This window comes from Hipposideros armiger, unplaced genomic scaffold (assembly GCF_001890085.2).
Source record: "Hipposideros armiger isolate ML-2016 unplaced genomic scaffold, ASM189008v1 scaffold_349, whole genome shotgun sequence".
NCBI classification, from domain to species: domain Eukaryota; kingdom Metazoa; phylum Chordata; class Mammalia; order Chiroptera; family Hipposideridae; genus Hipposideros; species Hipposideros armiger.
The window spans coordinates 912615-917676 of NW_017731699.1; positions in this window are offsets into that span (position 1 = coordinate 912615).

Below are 5062 nucleotides of genomic sequence, written 5' to 3' on the forward strand. Positions count from 1 at the left end.
CTGAAGAAAATTCTGGAATGTAAGTAATAGTGTTCCAGGTATCAAAACCCTGCATAAGACTTCCGTGGAAACCCATTTGGTAATAATACCAAAAGCCCTTACAAACGTCCATACCCGTTGAACTAGTAATTCTACTCCTGTGGATTTAACAGAAGAAAATTGGTCTAAATATTGAGAGGGCTTAGTACATAGGAATGTTTATCATGGAATCATTTATAATGGTGTAACTTTGGAAACCACGTGAATGTGAAACATGTGAAAAACGCTCAGGTAAATATGAGCATATCCACCCAATAAATAAAATTCTGTCGTTAAAAATTATAGTTGGGAAGCGTCTGCAATAACACGATGAAAATATTTATGTTATAAAAGTGAAAACAACCCTGGGTTTGTGCATTTTATCACAGCTATGTGAAGCTGAACCCACATCCATGAAATAGAATGAGGCCCAATATATGCAAATGGCATCATTGATTTGCTTGGTGGGAGAATTACAGAAGCTCTTAAAATCATTTTATTCTCAGTATTTTCAACCTGTGTGATGGCTCTGTAGCGCTTCTGTAATGCACTACGGTGTTAAACATGGTGCATGAAAGTCTGTAGGCTGCGTCAGTGGGACATTCTTTGTCAAGTGCCAGCCGCAGGCGCCCTCGTGAGGGACCCCAGGGCCGGTAGCAGGGACGGCGCTCTCGGAGGGAAGACTCTCTGCTCTCCTGCTCTCCCTGCTGGCTGAGGCCTAGATAGGTTGGCTTCCCGTGGCCGCCATAGTGTGGAGCCTAATCCGCGTGTCCCCAAGTGCTGTGCGAGCTGCACAATCGCACCAACCTGGGCGACCTGGCAGCATCCGCAGAGCCTTAGGACCTTGGCTTCCTCACCTGCAAAATGTGTTCCTACCTCATGGGCCATGTGAGGACTGGACAAGGTAATGCATATGCAGTAATAAAGGACGTATCACATTGCCTAACGCCAATATGGGCGGCCAGCCCGAGGAGGAGTTTCCAGCTGTCCCCTGTTAGGGACACCACACTGGCAACACTCTTGGCACTGGGCAGGGGACACTGTGGGCTCTCCAAAGAGATCCCAATTCCCTTTAATCTGGAATAAGGACGATTCTTCAGGGTTGTTAAAAGTATTAAATGAGATTACATCTAAAAAGGTTAGCACAGTGGCTGATGGGAAAATAAATTGTTTTCTCAGCTGCTACTGCCTTTTACAACTGTACATCTACAACCGACTCCTAGTGGGTTTCCTCAGCTGTAAGCTGGAGTTAGTAGTGTGTTGGGACAACTGAATAGGAAAATACACGTCAAGAACCTGCATGTTAGTGGTAAGGGGGAGGGAGTGGTCGAAGAGGGTAAAGAGGGCCAAATATATGGTGATGGAAAGAGAGCCAACTCTGGGTGGTGAACACACAATGCAATAGATAGATGATGCATTATAGAAATGTACACTTGAAACTCACATAATTTTACTAACTAGTATCACCCCAATAAAATTATTTTTTTTTTAAAAAGAGCCTGTATTTAATTAGGTCTTGGGAAATGGTAGCAATTCTTTCTTCACTGCTGTGATCCACAGGCTGCACCCTAGGAAACATACACCTTTAGCACCTGCTTCTTATGAGGGCAGGTGGGCAGAGACAAGGTGGATGCTGCGGGGATAAAGAGAGCCAGAGGGGAGCCAGCCATGCCCAGGCAGGCAGCACAGCCTTGCCAGGACTGTTCCAGGGCCCTTGGGGTGTATCTGCCCTCTGCCCTGCCCTGCCTGCCTGCTGTTACCCTTGCTGCACCCAGCAGCTCCCACACTTGGTCTCTGAGGCCACAGCACAAGTACAGCTGGTCCTGACTGAGCAAAGCAAGGGCCCCACACACCACCCGCAGGATCGCTAACAGCCAGCAGGTGAAGGTCCTATAACCTCAGGTAAGTGAGGTGCTCCAAGTTAGCTTCTTGGAGATCGCCAACTGCCTAGGTCAGTCCTTCCTCCTCTCTCCAGTAAGTCAGACTTTATGGAGGACTAGAGAAAAGAAAATGGACATGTCTGTTCCATTGTCCAAATGAAAGGTGTTTGACCTGCGGTTAAAGTGAACTGTAGCCTCAGCTGCATTCACAGAGCTCCTTTTCTTTATATTCATTGTATTGGGTTGTCAGAAAAGTCATGACGTATTTTTTCTGTTTTTCATTGCAAAAATGTGCCATGACTTTTCTGACAACCCAATACTAAGTAAGTGCTCTGTAACCTCACTTCATCTGCACAAAGCCCTTCCCAATGTTCTGTCCATTTTACATGTTGGAAAACTAAGACTTGGAGATGGAGAGATGTCTCGAAGTTCACAGCTAGAGAGCAACAGAGCCAGGATGTGCACGTGGGCTGGTCTTGACTCTCAACAGTACACTCTTAACAACTATACTTCTTTAAGTATAGACCCATACTTGCTGCTTTAAATAAAATGTATTCTGTACCTTCGTGTGCAGGGCCTCCGATAAAGCGTTTCGCAGAACACATTTTCTAAGTTCTCCTCCACCCCCTGAAACCAGGCTTCCTTCACTGATCTTTTATTCATTGCAAGCACGTAATAAATGCATGCTGAATTTGTGAGCTCAGCACCATGCTTAGCGGGCTTTGGTTCGGGAAGTTAGCTGCAAGCCACCTGCTGCCCAGCCAAACCCTCAGAGCTCAATCCAGAGGTGCGGGGACCTTGGCTCTGCAGTTGCAGTGGCGCCATGATACAATATGGCCGCCTTGGGTGGCACCTCAGGTGGCCTTTCCACCCACCTGTCCTAATGAATGCACGTCCCCTTTCCCCACAAGTTATTGGGACAAACCGTCCTATGTTTTCACCTTTTATGTGGCTCCAGATGTCAGATTTAATTAAAAAAAAAAATTCTGTAGCCGACGTGTGGCTGTGAGTCAGGGATGTGTATATGTGTGCTCATCTGCGTGTGAAACCAGTCTCTCAGCACCAGCTAAAAATGTGAAGCAGCCAGTCTGCCGGGAATTGAGGACGCCATATGCTTGCATTTCTAGGTCTTCCTAAGAGTTACATAACTGCCCCAAAGCCAGGGGGCAGCAGCAGGGCCAGCGTGGGAGATGTTTCCCAAGAGGGAATGCTGAGGAAGGACTGACCTTGAGAAGACAGGGAGTTGGCCAGGCCATGGAATGTTCTCAGCCTTGGGGCTTAAAACAAAAACTGTATTCAGAGGGCGAGTGCTCTGTTGAGAACAAACGCTGTCTGTCTCCTGGCTTTGTCTTGAGGGCTTATCAAGGTGAGCCCTTACCCTGTGGGGCACTGGATATTGAATTTAGAGCTAGGCACAGCTGCCAGACCAAGGCCCTGGTAATCCTGCCGGCCATCTCTAATTAGCAGGCTTCAGGGCCCATGGTGTCTTGTGGGCCAGGCAGAGCTGAGATAAAGCTCTAGCCTCATCTATTCACAGGCTAAGGCTGCACAAAAAAACTGTTGGGGGAGGAGCACTAGGGGAGGGGACACAGCCAATCAACAAAGGCTTATCAAAGGCTTGCTCTGTGGTCATCCTTGGGGGAGGGAGTTATCTGATTGGCTCCTTCCCACTGAGGGCCTGGGAGAAAAAACTCTCCCTGCCCCCTCTTACTAGAGTAAAGCTTCTTCCAGGCCTCAGTTCAGAGGTCTGAGACCTAGAGCACAGCGTTTTCAAACTGTGGGTCATGACCCATTAGTAGCTTGTGAAATCAATTTAGTGGGTCATACCCAGCATTAAAAAAAAAAAAAAGACTAGAGTAGATTATTCGAGCATATTAGACATAATAAAGGTTCATGTTGTTTCAGTTATATGTATAAAATTAATTCTTACTGATGATTATAATAAAAGAAACTGAAAGGCTCTGGGGTAGAGGCTATATCTATCTATAGCCTTCTCACTACAAACATCTCAATCTAGGTTAGACAGGAAGGCCATTTATTATCTCACTTACAAGGATGTCCAGAGGTAGGGCAGGCCCCGGGTCACTGATACAGGTTCCACCATGACACCAAGGATGCCCAGCCTTTATGGTGTTTTATCCTCAGGCTGGTGGCAAGATGGCTGCCGGAGCTCCGTGTCACACCCAGAGGACATCCATGAAGAGGAGAGACAGACTCTTCTTGTGTCTCTGCAGAGTGAGGAAGTCTTCCCCAGAAGCCTTCTGCCTGACTTCTCTTTCTTAGTGGAGAATTGGTCACAGCTCTAGTCCTAAACCCATCACTGGGCCAGGGGTATAGGACGCCCATGAATAGCTGAGAACGAGCAGGGTTATTCCCCCGGAGCTGGAGACGGGTGGCTGCCTGATCACAGGTAGCGTTCTGAGCACAGACCAAAACACAGAAGGGGCGGAGATGCTTGCGATGTCGAAAACAAGTGACTAATATCCAGACTACATAAGAAATGCCTACAAATCAGGAAGAAAACAGCAACCCCAATAGAAAAATGGGCAAAAGATAGGAACATGCAATTTATAGAAGCATTAACCCTAAAGGCCAGCAAACATAGGACAAAAGACTCAAAATCATTGTTAATCACCAAATAAATATGAATTTAAGTGAGACCTTACAGCCATGAGATTAACAACTAGAAAGCTGGGTAATTCCAGCTGTTGGCAGGGTGTGGGGACTTGGGAACCCACACACTGCTGCTGGGAGTGTGACTGGGTGCAGCCATGCTGGAGAGAGGTCTGGTCTTCTTGGTCAAATCATGTAAATGCATGTACCATGTGACCAGCAATTCTGCTCCCAGGGAAGTTCTCACAAAGGCCACAGGAGGCGGGTGTGCAGGGATGTTCTCTGCAGTTTTGCTTGTGATGGAGGGGAATTGTCACAACCCTGGTGTCCAACACTGAAAGAAAGCAGAGGTCAACGTGGCAGGTACACCCACAAAGCAAGCACCATGCGGCAGTTAGAAGGGATGGACTAGTGGTGCTCATGGTGACATGGATGGGCCTTAAAAACAAAGTGTTTTGTTAAAAAAAGAAAGAAAGGAAGAAAGAAAAGAAGAAAGAAAGAAAGAAAGAAAGAAAGAAAGAAAGAAAGAAAGAAAGAAAGAAAGAAAGAAA